Source organism: Gopherus flavomarginatus, chromosome 18 (genome assembly GCF_025201925.1).
Source record: "Gopherus flavomarginatus isolate rGopFla2 chromosome 18, rGopFla2.mat.asm, whole genome shotgun sequence".
NCBI classification, from domain to species: domain Eukaryota; kingdom Metazoa; phylum Chordata; order Testudines; family Testudinidae; genus Gopherus; species Gopherus flavomarginatus.
This window is the reverse complement of record NC_066634.1, coordinates 16,689,522-16,704,170: the sequence shown is the minus strand read 5'-3', so window position 1 is coordinate 16,704,170 and position 14,649 is coordinate 16,689,522. Positions and strand designations below refer to the sequence as shown.

The window sequence follows — 14,649 nt, the reverse complement described above, 5'->3', positions numbered from 1 at the left end:
TGTAGTTGGCAGGATTCAAACCTGCATGGGGAGACCCCAATGGATTTCTAGTCCATCACCTTAACCACTCAGCCACAACTACTTGATGTACTGTTGCTGCCCTATATGATGATACTGTTCTAACAGAATTGTCACTTCAAATGGCTCAGACCAGCTTCCCCAGCACACTCATAGCTGTGCATTAGTGTAAGTGTGTCCATGGTGAACAGCAAGAGTTCCTGCCCATTTCCCTTCCAGCTGGAACATGATTAGTGTGTTTGTGGCTAACGACATTGCTATAGATTGTTGTTCATTCCCCACACTGACAATTCAGACAGTCCCTTTCCAGTTCGAATCTCTATCACATCATTCCAATAGCCAGGGGCAGGATTTCTCTGGGGCACTGAAATGTTTCAAGGGAATGGTGTGTGAGCTCAGCCTTGCATTCCATCCCTGATGTTTCATGGACTAACAACAGCAGCAGAAAGAAAGAGCCGAGCCAATATCTCCCTGGAAGGGATGCAGGTGACCACGTCCCCTCTGTCTGACCATCGCCATTGCAGGAGAGAGGGGTTCACTGGAATCGAATGCCCTGGCTCAGACAAGAGACACAGGGAGCTTTTACTGTTATTGGATCTGTGCAAAGGAAATTGTGCCTCTGTGTGAAATTGAGGAGGGAAATGAAACGTCCACATGGTGGCCCAGTGCCTTAAGGAATGTGGGCGATGGACTCTGGCTGAGAAATGATTTAACAGGAATTTGTATCAATGTATTGCCCTGATTAAAAGCTATGGCTGTAAGGTGCCACTGTTGTTAGTACTTGAACCTGCGTGGAGACACCCGAGTGGGTGTCAAGTCCGTTACCTTAACGAAGGGTAGTTGATTATTTTGTCAAGATCCAAATTTCTTGGTCAAGGTCTAGTCAATGTCAGGATGACAGAGAAAATAATACACTGATGATAATAAGAAGAATTTAGAAATATTTACAGTTGCTATAGGCATAACTATGATGATTGTTTCATGTTTCACTCTTTATATCTGACACCACCATCACCTTTCCCTTTAGCCTTGTAGTTTGCCAAGGGTAAAACTAAACATCTCTTCAGATACAAGGGAGTGTTTGTGTTCACTCCTGCTGGCTACACAGGGGCTTGGTGTAGCTGCTTTCAATCCTCCGGCTCTGCTGGGATAAGTAACATTGCAGGGTGTCACTGAACTGAAGGAGGGAGATCATTTTTTGACAGATGACGCCTCCTCTTAAAGGTGTTTGTCTGGCTGGCAGCCCTGGTTCCCAGGTCTCTCCTGAGGGAAGAAAGTTTCTGTGCAAAATACTAAAACTTTTAACAGAGAGGAGAGAAAGGCGATGGCCACGTGATGGGGCCAGTATATACCACAACATGGTTCTTTTATGTGGGATGACTCTGAATGTTGACTGATCTCCACTTCCTTGGATTTGAAGAGATGTTTAGTTTTGTACTTGGGAACCTGTAAGGCTGAAGCAATTTTATGGATGGTGACACTACGATTGAAGGGTTATTTAATGTTGTAGAAATCATTAAAAATACTTAGCTTCAACTTGAGCTGCCTGTTATTAAAGGCTGGTTTCCCCACGTCAGTTCCATAAGCTCTGCTAGAAAGGCCCTGGGTTCTCTCCTGCCTTGGTGGGAACTAAAGGCAATCGTCCCCTGCTGCCCTTGGCTTCAGGCTGATTTTTCTAGGGAGGGGATGTGGAATTGGTTTGTTTGCTGTTGAGAAGGGAGCCAGACCAGTTCTCAGGGAACGAGAACTCCCAGCATCTTCCCAGCCCAGCCCAGGCTGCTGCCCTGTCCCAGCCTCTATTCCCCTGGGAGCCCTGCGTGTTTGACTCTAGAACAGGCCGGGAGCAGCAGCTGAGACAGAGGACAGCCTGGGCTGGGCAAATGCTAGGAGCAGAGCACCAGAGGCCTCTGCTGGCTCCCTCCTCAACAGCAAACAATCAGTCCCCACCCGCACCCCAGGACAGCAGCCTGGAGCCAAGGGCAGTGCCCAGTGGCGGTTTCTCTTTTTCCTCTTCCTGGGGTGAGCAGGGACCTGGGGGTGTTTCTAGCAGGGCAGTTGGAACTGAATTGGGGAACAGGCTTTTAATAACAGGCAGCTTAAGTTCAGACTAATTTTGTTACAATTTTCTTTATAATGTAAAATAATTCAAAAGTAAATGGGCAGTAATTATTGGAACTCTTTTCTCCCTATCATACAAAGAAATTGCTTTTTGGCTTTTCATGATACAGGAGTCAGGTTTGTTCACTGTTCAGAAGCAACGTGCTCAGAAGCCTGTTGTGTTTCATTTCTTAGGTTCCGCTGCCATCATGTGGCCATTTCCTTCCCCTCCTTTCTGTCCAAAGCGCAGAGCCCAGTTCCTCCAGGGAGAGAAGGACATCTTTCTTCTTTCCTTCCTCAACAGCCCCCTCCCTTGGAGAGCCCTTTGCTGGGGTTTGGGTGGGGAACAGCCATTCCTGAAGATTAGTTTCACACCATAACTGGGGTTGATATATACATTTTACAGCCAGACTAGATCACTAGGTACCTCTGCTCTGACCTGAGTCATAACAGAGTGCAGAGAATGTTACTCAGTGACTCCTACACCCACCCCAAGATCTTCTGGCTGAACGAGGCGGGTTTAATCAGAAAGTCATCGTGTTTGGATGTAAAGGTGTGAAATGATGGGGAAATTGGCCCCTCTTTCAAGTTTAAATATTGTAACTTCTACATCTAGGCCAACTTGAGCCTGAGAAGGACCCAGAATTTCCCAATGTAACTGCCAAACGTGCACCTTTGTATGCAACTACTGAGTCAATTGTGAACCTTCTCATCATATCATTATCCCTTTGAACTAATTATCCCTTTGAACTAATGATGGTGATGGACACTTAGCTCTATATCCCAGTGTGCCCTGCACGTCTACTGGTTGCATTAGCCAATCCAACCATTCGGCACTTGCAGATGGGCACCTCTGTACTGTGCCTGAGTCTTGTACAGCTATGAAAGGCTGGTAGATGCCGATATTTCCCTGTCTTTTTAACCAGCACTAATACCAGCCAGGCCAGGGCTGGGAAAAGAGAGAGAGCAGCAGGTTTTCCGTATTGTATCCATTTCCCTTTTTCTTGACTAGTTTCTCCTCTGCATATCTTATACTTCGTTTGCTGTGAGCCTGGTTAACTCAGTTGGTAGAACATCAGACTTTTAATCTGAGGGTCTAGCATTCAAATCCCTGGTCAGGTAATAAACTACTCACTGTATCTTTAAAAATTGTTCTTCTGATGTCCTCTTTGGTGTTATTTTTTCTCTTCAAGACTGTGCCTTTCCTAAGAAGGACCTTTTTGTGTGTGGGTTTGAAGGGGCAACTTCCTGACATCCTCTCTGTCCCTGCAGCCTGGAGGAATAAAGGCCTCTGGGCATATAGCATGTTCCTCCCCTGCATGCACACGCACACACAGAAAACACAACAGAATATCCCTAAGGAATTAGAATCACCTGCTGTCTTCCTCTATCCTGCTGGATCCCCAAATGAAGATGCTCTTCAGCCAAAATCCATGTCCCCTCTACTTCCAGTGCCCCTCAGTCCCAATCCACTGCCCCTCCTATGCACACTGCTCCTCACTCCCAACCAGAGCCTACTCCTCTTCACCCTTCTCCTCTGTCCCAACCCACAGCCCCCTCCTTTTTACACTGCCCCTCAATCCCAACCCAGAGCCCCCTCCTATTCCCAGTGCCCCTCAATCCCAATGCACAGGCCCCTCCTGTTCCCAGTGCCCCTCAATCCCAATGCACAGCTCCCTCCATCCCTCCAGCAGCAGGTGTTTCAGACCCCCTCAGGAAGATTTTCTTGCAAGGTTTCATGTATGAGTCTGCATATGGATTTTACAGTATGTTGGAAATATGTTGGGTTGCTTGCCAAAATGATCACTTTTGGCTGGTGTTGGATTCCCAGTCTCCTTGTTATTGGGACAGGAGAAATAAAGGGTTGTTATCATTGTTGTGTGAATCAAGGGCAGCACAACTATGTTTGGCAGACCCTGACTGAGGGACTCTCCCTCAATTCCATAGCACTTGCTAGGCAGGGGACAAGGGTTCCAGGGCCAAGTGGGCTGGGGTCCCAATACTAAAATTTAGGTATTAAACCAACTTTAGGATAGGGTGGCCATGGAGGGATGAGTGAGTTCCTAGACAACACAGTGAGCACGGTGCCTTCTTATTTTCCCCCTTTTCCACCCAGGATGGCAGGTGAACTCTACAGAGGCACCTCTGGGCTTGCACTGACTAAGGACAACAGCTGTGAGTGGAGTGCAGGGGGGGTCATGTTAAAGGACTTTTGATTGCTGGACTTACAAACCATAGGGAGAAGGACACTGCCCAGCTTATTTGGGGATGGGTCTTTCCCTCTTGGTTTATGTCTATGTGTTGGGGCTGCTGACATGACTTCTGCTAACCCTGGGCTTACATTGCAATGTAGATATGTCCTAAGGGGGCATCTATAGTGTGATAAAATCCCACTGGCCTGGATGATCTGATTTGGGCTCCCGGAGATAAGATTGGAGCCCAGGCTTGGAAACCCTCACCCCCCGTGGGGTCTCAGAGGCTGGGCTGAAGCTCAAGTGTCTACACTGTAATTTTATAACCCTGCAGCACAAGCCCCACAAGCCTGAATCAACTGACTCAGGGTTTGAGAATAGTGACTTGGGTGTGTTAATGGCAGTGTAGACATAATGCTCGGCTATGTCCACACTGCAGTGAAACACCCACGGCTGTTCTGTGCCAGCTCAGGCTCTGGAGGCTTTGGCTGTGGGGTGGTAAATTTGCACTGTAGACATCTCAGCTCAAGCTCAATATTGGGGTCTGGGAGCCCTCAAGGTTGGGAAGGAGTTTAGCAAGCAAAAAAGGTAAAATGGCAGTGGAGTAATACCGTGGACTCAATGGCATTTCTCCATTGGTCTGTCTGCTTTGGGGCAGGGACAATAACACGTCCTGCTGCATTCGTTATTTCAAAGGGTGGTTTAGGATTTTCATTCTCACACACGGTGCATGAAGCAGGGCTCAACCCTCAGTGCAAACTAAATGAGCAGCTCATGGATTCTGGCAGCCACAATGAGCAATTGGTGTGAGAGCCCAGACCTGCCCCTGTCCCAGAGGGAGCGGGTCATCTGTGAGAGGCTCGACCACTGACCTATCAGCTCTTAACTCCCAAACTTTCAGTAATTCTGTTATCAGTGCCTGTGAGTATAATTAAAACTGCTATACTGGGCTGGACCAAAGGCCCATCTGGCTCTGTGTTTTGTCCACTGACAACAGCCAATACCAGGTGCCCCAAGAGTTAATCAACAAGGCACCACTGGGAATTGAAGCCAGGATCTCCTGTTTACAAGATAAGTGCTTTAACCAGCTAAGCCATGGTGCCCACCTGTGGCTTAAATGCAGTGTCTGCCCACACCTGACTCCCTGCCATCCTCACTGGGGCCTGAAAAGCTTTGCTTGTGTTTGTATTCTGCAAAGCAGAGAAGCAGGTGAGCTTTTCCTTGCAAGCTGTGTGTGTGTGTGTGTGAATCTTTGGCCAGGTCTGCACTACAAAGTTATTTCAGCATCATTATAATGCTCAGATGTGTGAAAAACACACAACGCTCCCTCGGTCAGCTGCTTTTGGCTGGTGCACACACTGCAATACCACGTCTGGTGACAAAACTGCCCTGTTTTGGTGACAAAATAAAACCACCTCGACGAGAGGCCTAGAGCTTTGTGCAGCAAACTTAAAGTGACAAATTGTCAGTGTAAATGCTGCTGGTCATTATATCACCATAACTGGCCTCCACCAGTATCCCATAATGCCCACCGTGAACTCACCTGCCCTGCATTCCTGGTACAGAGGCTGGGCCCATCCCCTTTCATAGTTCCAGAAAGTTCTGACAGCTGAGCCACTATCTGCCCTGGGATTAGGTTGATATACTGCATTGCCAGCCTAAGTAACGTAATTAAACTAACCTAATTTTGTAGTGTAGACCTGTCCAAAGAATCACACACACACCTTGGGAGCAAAACTTCACCTGCTCCTCTGCTTTACAGAAGCCAAACACGAGCAACATTTGTCAGGGCCCAGTGGGGATTGGCAGACAGTCAGGTGTGGGCAGACACGATGCTTTAAGTAACAGCAGGTACCATGGCTTAGGTGCTTAAAGTACCTGTTTTGTAAACAGGAGATCCTGCATTCAACTCCCAGTGGTGCCTTGGGGAGTGGCTTTTGGGGCACCTGGGATTGGCTACTGTCAGAAGACAAGATTCAGAACTAGATGGACCTATGGGTTAAATTACACTCACAGGCACTGATAATAGAGTTACTGAAAGTTTGGGTGTTAAGAGCTGATAGGTCAGAGGTCCAGTCCCCTCAATGTGGTTTTACTGTTTCCACTTGCTAAACTCTCTCCCAACCTCTATAAAATTACAGTGCAGACATATGGGCTTGAGCCCAACCTCTGAGGCCCCACGAGGGGTGAGGGTTTCTGAACCCAGGCTTCAGTGTAAACACAAATATCTGCACCACAGTTTTTAGCCCCTCAGCTTTATGTCCATGAACCCAAGTCGGATGACCCAGGCCAGCCCTGCTGCCATCTTTATCCCAGGAGAGATGGACTCTAAGGGTACGTCTCCATTGCAATGGAAGCCCAGGTGTGGCACGCTGTACTCAAAGCAGCACCCTGGAAGCCCCATATTCACCACTCTCATATAAAGATCATATGGTTTGTACAAGTCTGTCTTCTGAGAATGGACACTGCTTGATTCACATCCTAGCAAAGGAGCTTCCTAACAAGCTGGAAGAAACTATGAAAGAAGGGTAGAGACACCATGACTTGGCTTCTCTCCCCCATAACTCAACAGCTGGAAACAGCTGGAGGACAAAGACTGAGCTGAACTGATTCAGAAATCAGAAGAGAATACTAATAATACATTCAAACCAAATTCCTCAACCAGACTAGTATTGGTTTCTCAGCAGGATTCCTGGGCCCAGCCTTGTTGAGGTTACGAGGACTCTGCCACACATCTGAGTAGAAAGAGCGTCCTTGGGGTCAGGTAGGCCTCTGGTAAGGGGGTGGGGACTCAGATCCTTTCTCTGGCCAATTGCACCAGGGTCATGTATAAACCAGGGAAGTTCCCCACAATAGCCAGACCAGAACCCCCTGTACATTTTCCCTCTGTACTCATTGCTTCTCTGTCTCTCTTCCCCTCAGCTCTGCTGCTTTCCCTCTGAGCTTTCTCAGCACCTGGCCCCACAGCACTTCCTGCCAGCCAGAGACTGCATGTTCCAGGCCTGTTCCTGTGGATATGGCCTCTCTCCTGATTCCTGAGGAAAGGAACCTTTCCAGGAAATGGCCATGGATTCTGAGAATCCGCTTGTGGCTGGTGGACAGAACCAGGAGTCATTTGGCTCCTGACACACAAGGCAACTTAAAAGCTGAGTGCCCAGACAAGGGCTTGAATCCTGGACCTTCAGATTGAGAGCATGATGCTTTACCAACTGAGCTACCTGGGCTTGTTGAGACCATCTTCACCATTCACCACAAGAGCGAGTAGGTAGGCAAAAGAGAGGCAAAAAAAGTCCTAGGAACCTCTCCTGTGGCATAATGGATAAGGTGTCTGAGTGTGGATCGGAAGATTGAGGGTTTAAGTCCCTTGGTGGTTGTGTTTCTGCAGTTTTACCTTTGTGCTGAAAGTCCTGCTCCCTTCAGGGCTGGAACCTCTTCTTGGCTGCTCAGGCCAATGCTCTGGCTTCAGCTAGAGCCCTGGGAAGGAGTTGGGGGGTGGGTGTCACAAAGGCTGGGTCAGGAGCCCCAAGTGCTTCCAGTCTAGCCTTTGCCCTTCCTGACTTGCCAAAGAAAGTGGGTGACTGCCTGGACTGGCGTGTGGGCCTGTCCCTGTGCTGAAGAGTATTTGCTACGTAGCGTCTTCGGAGCCTGGGTGTTTCTCTGCTTCTCGCCAGCTTGAGAAAAGCCTCTTGGGGTAAAATCTCCTGCCCCACTGCAAAAGTGAGCACCTTGAGTGGGACCAGTCAGAGGCCCCACCATGGGGGCTGGCCCTGCTTTCCTACCAATTTATGATGTTATCCACAGAGCATCAGCAGCTGCCTCGCATGCTGGTGACCTTCAATGGGTGTTTGGCATGGCAGGGAGCAGCCTGGCTGAGTGTTTTTGTGCCTGTTTGAAGGCCACACATAGGCATGGTCCTGCCCACCTCTAGCCCTCACCTCAGTTGCTCTGTGGCTTGTTAAGCCTTCCCCTTGGAGCTGTCAGCACCAGCTGCTTCTGCTCTAGATGCCCAGAGGAGGAGAGGTGTGCTGGGTCACTTTTACAGATACCCCTTCCCTGGTACTGCCGTTGCTCAGCTGCACAGAGGACCTTCCATCCCCAATCCCTGCCTGTCACTCCTCAGCAGCCCTCTGGCACCATTCCTGAGGGCTACCCTGCCTTGCTTTCTTCCTACCATGTTGGGACAGACAGTTCTCATTATGAAATATTAGGTGGGCCAACTAGGGGCAGAAGCCTGTTCTATGTTTTGCTACTGCAGAGCCCAAGCTCAGGAACTCACCTTGGGTGCAGGCACTGCTGTGCTTCCAGAAAACATCCCCTGTACAAAGAGAGATGACAAGGCCTGCCAAAGCCAGGGATTGAACCAGGGACCTTTACAGCTTCAGTTTAACACTCTCCCAACTGAACTACTTTGGCACCTGTGTGAAAGCATTTTGGTCAGTTGCTTCTCTGTCTGGGATGTTTTTGTCAGCAGTTGCAGACAAAAAGGACAGGAAAACAAACGGCTGCTCCACACCCCCACCGGAGGAACCCGGCACCTTTAGCTGTGGTGAGTAAGAAGTGTCTGTTGGCTGACAGGGCCTGTCCCTCAGGAGCTGGAACAGCAGCTGCTGCCTCCCTCTCGGCTCCAGGCTGTGGGAAATGCTCATTGCCTGGCTGCATGGGCGGATGCTGCTCCGTGCTCTGGAGAGCATCTGTATTGCTCTGTCAACCCCCCATCTTCACTGAGCCAGTCTGGTAAGGTCCCAGGTGCCCCCTCCGGCCTGGCAGCTGAGAGTCTGTGCAGACATCAGCCCCCTGCCAGCCCCAGAGCCAGCAGAAGCGCCAGCCCCCCCAGCACCACAGGGGCACTCAAACTTCCTGTGGGGAAATGGCTCCTTGGCGTCCTGCTGCTAGTGTGAGAGCCAGGAGAGAGCAGTGTCTGGCTCACCGTGGGGGAGAGAAGAGACCTGATGAGTGTGGATCTCCCTCAGTCTCCCCCGCAGTGCTGGTCAGTTGTATTGTCACTGCTTCCCTTCAGGGCTGGCCCTAGAGGGGTCTGGGGTCTGGGACAAATCCCCCCCTTTCCTCCTCAGGGCCTGCCCCCACTCCACTCCTTCCCCCAAATCCCCACCCCCTTCCGTCCCATCTCTTCCCTTCCTGCCCCATTCCTCTCCCACCCCCACCTCTTCCCGTCCCTGCTCCTTACCCTCCTCACCCAGTGCCTACTGCACCCCACTGAACAGCTGATCATGGGCAAGTGGGCGGCACTGAAAGGGAAGAGGAGGAGCTTGTCAGCAAGGCCTGTAGTGTGTATTGGGGGGGGGGACCTGGCTGCCAGTAGGTGCTGAGCACCTATTTTTTCTCTGTTGATTCTGCAGCCCCATAGCTCCCATGGAGTCACTGACTTGGCTTCCTTCGCACTCTAGAGACAGGAGCAGAACCAGGGCTATGGCTGATCTATGGGGCATCAGGTGAGTGCCAGAGGCTTCAGGTGCTGAGAGTTTGCCTGACCTCTCAGGGTCACAGTGTGAGGTGATGCCCCAGGGATCTCTATGAAAGGAGCAGAACAGGATTTACTTGGGGTGGGGAGGGAACTGAGAGTATCTCAAGGGGTTGTACAGAGATGTTGCCCTGGTTAGAGACTGGCTAAAACACAGGCCTCACTGTGAGCAGGATTCAAACTTGCGCAAGGAAACACTATTGGATTTCAACTCCCACATTTTAACCACTTGGCTATCACAGCTGTGAACACAAAAATGCCCCAATGCCAGAGAAACTGGTAAAAAATCACAATGACCAGGTCTGAAGTCGTCTGAACCACAGAATTCCCACCACAAACCTGGCTCCCAAAGCACAGGGGGGATTTGGGGTTTGTTCTCTTTGCTTAGCCATGTGCAGTAGCACAGAGAGCGCATTTAAAAGTCTTACCTCCCACAGAGCGGGAATGGGAAATGATTCTCAACTTGAAGCCTGATGTAGGGTGACCAGACGTCCCGATTTTATCGGGACTCTCCTGATATTTGCTTGTTTGTCCCACGTCACAACCGATGTTTGGTCAGGACCCTGGACAAACAAATAACTTTGTCCTCTGCTCCAGCACACAGGCATAGTCTGGAGGGATACTTGCCCCCTCCAACTCCTCCCCGTCATTCCCCCATTGGATCCCTCCCCAAATCCTGGCCCTGGCCCTGCCCCCAGGCCCACTCCCTCACTGCCCCATTGGATCTCTCCCCAAATCCTTGCCCTGGCCCTGCCTCTTCCCCAAGCACACAGCATTCTTCCTCCCTCCTAGGTTTGCACAAGGGCCATGGCCATGGCCGGGAGTGCAGTGCGGAAGCTGCTCCAGCCCTGCAGCCTGCGGGGCAGCGCAGTGGGGCTGGGGGCAGTGCGGAGCAGGCAGGGCCCAGGTGGGTGGAGGGCAGAGACATACATGGGGTGGTCACGCTCCTGCTGGGAGCTGCCTGGTTCACCCCTTGCCCGGGAGCTGCAGGAGGGGCCCGGATCATGGCTTGGCTGCAGAGCTCGGAGCCCAGGCTAGGCCCAGGAGGGAGGGGATGGGGGATCTGGGGGTGTAGCGGGGGTTGGAGCTGAGAGCTGGTTGGAGATGGGGCTGTGCCACTGCCACTTGGAGGCGGGGGGGGTCCTCCAGCTTTTTTTTTTTGCTCCGCCCCCTGCGTCCCGATATTTCACCTTTGACATCTGGTCACCCTAGCCTGATATGAAGGAGGATGTCTGGACCAAGGGGCCAGGGACTGGCCTTTGCTAGAGAAACCACTGTCAAGTTTTAGCCAATTAGGACAAGTCAGCAAATAAGAACAACCTCAGGTATCAGTAACTGCTACAGGTTGCAAATTCCTACATGCAGCAGTTTCTGGCACTACACTGCGCAGCTCTGCTCCCCAGCTCTTCTCAGGCTCCTGCTCTCTCCTTAGCTCTGCCCCACTCTCGCCCAGGCAGTTCCAGCTCACATGGAGGATGGGATCCCCTGGCCTGGTGACTCCCCCATTGCACTGCCTGGCCTGTCAGAGCGGCTAACTTGGAGCTTTGGCCTCTCCCCATTGTCCCTGGGGACTGTCAGTCTCAGGGTCCTGATTTCCCATTGATCCTTCCCCCTTCTATTGGTGCTGGGAACTAGCCAACCAACCCCCCCCCCCACACACGCTAAGTTTTATTAAAGGGCCAAGAGCCCCCTTACACAAGCCAGCCCCATGAGGGTCACCGATGTGCAGAGAAGGCAGCACAAGCTGCTCCCATGGTGTAATGGGCAGCACTCAGGACTCTGAATCCTGTAATCTGAGTTCAAATCTCAGTGGGACCTTGTGTTGGCCTGTGGTCATAGGCGGCAGGTTATATACATTTGTGGTGCTCAGGCTCCAGGAATATTCAGGGCTGGGGGCCCTGCTCCAGCAATATTTGGAGCTGGGTCCCTTCCCCTGGCCCTGGCACCCCTCCCCCTGCATGTCCCCCCCTGCTGCGCTGTGTCCCTGCCTGACAAAAAGCAGCATGCGCCTGTCCCCTGCCTGCTCCTGCTGCTGGAGTAGAGGGATTTGGGCAGAACTGCTGGCCCAGGGTCCTAGTGCCCGCCCCCCATTAATGGCAAGGCAGGCTGCCCTGAGCCTCTCCAACGCCCTCAGCCTCAACCCTCATCCCTCTGCACCCTGATCATGAACCCCCCATCTTCAGCCCTCACACCACACCTCTGCCCTAGCCCTGAGCCCCCTCCCGCATCATAAATCCCTCAGCCCTGCACTCCCTCCTATCCCCAAACTCCCTCCCAGAGGGTGCATCCCCTCCCCCTTCCCACACACTCCTTCCCACCCTCAATCTCCCTCCCAGAGCCTGCACCTCTCACCCCTTCCTACAACCCCACCCCCTGCCCCAGCCTGGAGCCTGCACCCAGCACACAAATTCCATCCCAAAGCCTGCACCCTGCACCCCTCCTGCACCCTAATCCCCAGCCCAGGATCTGCACCCCAGCCCTCCCCCCCAAACCCCTTCCCAGAGCCTTAGGCAGGTGGGGGTGGATTTTGGGGGAGAGAGTTGGGGGGTGGGTTCTGGGCACCACCAAAATTTCTACAAACTTGCCACCCACCCATGCTTATGGTAAAGCCCCAGAGCTCAACTTCCCTGTCTCCAGCTGTGTAAGAGTGAATCTTTCCCCTCCTGCTGGGTGACTCACACCTCCTAGAGCCAGGTCTTTGGCTGGGATGGCCACAATGGGTTAGGGCTCTAGAACTTGCTACCCTGATAGTTGGGATTCTTGCTGCTGCACCTGATGTTCACAAGTTTGGCCTTGTGCTTCCTACCACACTTTTCCTCTGGCTCACATGGCACTTGAAGAAAGGAGTGCCAGGGCTGGGATTAATAGTCAGGGCTTAGCAGGAGGGAGGAAGAGTCCCAGGCTGGAGCCCCACACACCTTCCCTCCTCCAGGCACCTAGAGCAGAGGCAGCCCAGCTCTGTCCGCTGGATACCTCGATACCTCAGCAGAGTAGGTGAGTTCATGTAAATACAGTCTGGTCCCAAAATCTCCTCCCAACCCTGGTCATCAGTAGCTGCCAGGGGAGAGCTCATTCACACCTCGCTTACAAATCATCATTTGAAATTCTAAGGTTGGCCAACACTGCCGAAGCCAATGCACCGACATTGTCAGCAAACACAACAGCTGGGTGAGGAAACCAGGCTTTGTCCAGACTTTCCAAACCTATTTTACTTTCTCAGGTACAAGTAGTTTTCATACGTTGTATCTGCTTTTAAAGTGTGTGTTAACGTTTCAATTTCCATTCAAATTTGCAACCAATGACAACACTGGCAGCGCTGCATGTAACTACCTGACCACTGAGAGAGGGGGTGTTGGGGAAATTCAGGGAAGGGGGTGCACAGCCCCCTGACTGGGGGGCGTATAGGGAATGCCCAGTTTCACTGAATTGAGTCTCCTACTGCAGCACCTCAGTAGGTTACATCAGAGAGGAGCTGCAGTGTCTAGGCAGTGGGATGCCTGTGCCTTTAAGAGCCCAGCCTGGGAAGCCCATGCTGAGAGGTGCTGCCTGTGAGAGGGGAAATAAAAAAGCCCTCTGCTCCCCTGCCATGTCTGCAAACACTGGAGTCTCAGCCCACCGGGATCACTGTTACCCCTCTGCCCCTGCCTGTGCCAGGTTTAACCCTCTGGCAGCGCCTTCCTCTGGGCTTAACTCCAGCTCCTTCCCCCCTCCCTGACTTTGCTCTTCAGTCCCTCTCCTAACTCTGCCTCCAGCTGCTTGATCCCCCGATCAGTCAATTTCCACCCCCTGCTCAGACCCTGGCCACCCCCTCCTCTGATTTGCCCCCCTTTGCCCCTTTTTAATCCCTGTAAAAAGTAGGGGGTGCTGGGTCCCATTCTCTGGAGGGAGGGATGAGCACCTGGCCCCTGCCTGCCCAGTGCTCAAAGTGCCCCATGATCTTGTGCATGTTTGCTGAGTGCTGCAGTGTCACCCGAAGGGGGAGAGAGACGCGGTTAGGAGGTGATGCAGCCAAGGGTGCCTCACCCAACACTGAGATGCAGCCACCTCTGGGGTGAGTTACACAAGTCAGCAAATGAATATGGAACAAGAAACGCACTGAAAGGACCGAGGCAGCTGCAGGAGGTGGAGAAAACCAGAAAAAGCAATATCCCTGGATCCCAGTCCTGCTCCTCCCCCGCTCTACCCCCTAATCTCCACTCCCCTCTCACATTTGAGGGGAGAACCCAGGAGTCCTGGTCCCCAGCCTTGCCCACCCCCATATTTCGATATGGTTCCATCCAACAGTTGCCCCCACGATTGCAGGGCAGTGCCATGGGGCACACCGGGGCCTGTCTGTTTGCACAGGATGGGCAATGCCAGTGCTCCAGGATGGGGAGAGATGATGCTAAGGGAGAAGCAGGCAGCAGACAGCTCCCATGACAGAGAAAGAAATGCTAGGGGGTGCTGTGCTGCAAGGAGTGAAGGGGGTTGGCAGGGAATGAGAGGATCTTCCCTCACAGCAGGTGCGTCTGTCTCCCTCCCAATTCCTCCCCAGACCTACCCCAGCCCAGGCAAATCCCGGCCCAGCTACCAGGGTTAAATTTGGCCTGGATTCCCCAGCTGCTGGGGGTGGGGCATGGGGCTGGGAAGCATGAGCCTCTACTCCCCCTTCCCCAGACACAGTTGCATTGGCACAGACCAAAGGAGCCTGCAGCACTGCTGCCTAGAGGAAACTGAGGCACCAGCCAGTGACAGACACATCATGGCTCTCCTCATCCTCATCCTCTTTTCCATATACAACCTGGCCAGGGGAGGAGGGGGTAAACTCAGGGCGGTTGAATAGTTAACCTGTGGAACTCCTTGCAAGAGCATGTTGTGAAGGCC

The 14,649-nt window shown here is 52.1% G+C and overlaps 1 long non-coding RNA gene and 4 other non-coding genes across 5 annotated transcripts; 2 read left to right on the top strand and 3 right to left on the bottom strand.

Annotated features, from left to right (window-relative positions):
- Positions 1-82, bottom strand: TRNAS-AGA (transfer RNA serine (anticodon AGA)). The gene has a single exon. It is a non-coding gene; the product is annotated as a tRNA-Ser (tRNA).
- Positions 83-5,336: 5,254 nt separating this feature from the next.
- TRNAT-UGU (transfer RNA threonine (anticodon UGU)) lies at positions 5,337-5,410 on the bottom strand. Its single transcript has one exon. It is a non-coding gene; the product is annotated as a tRNA-Thr (tRNA).
- Positions 5,411-7,525: 2,115 nt separating this feature from the next.
- Positions 7,526-9,867, top strand: LOC127036738 (uncharacterized). The gene is made up of 3 exons (XR_007770214.1): positions 7,526-7,572; positions 8,563-8,853; positions 9,665-9,867. It is a non-coding gene; the product is annotated as an uncharacterized LOC127036738 (long non-coding RNA).
- TRNAF-GAA (transfer RNA phenylalanine (anticodon GAA)) lies at positions 8,648-8,720 on the bottom strand. The gene has a single exon. It is a non-coding gene; the product is annotated as a tRNA-Phe (tRNA).
- A 1,665-nt stretch (positions 9,868-11,532) lies between the features above and the next one.
- TRNAQ-CUG (transfer RNA glutamine (anticodon CUG)) lies at positions 11,533-11,604 on the top strand. Its single transcript has one exon. It is a non-coding gene; the product is annotated as a tRNA-Gln (tRNA).
- The last annotated feature ends 3,045 nt before the right edge of the window (positions 11,605-14,649 follow it).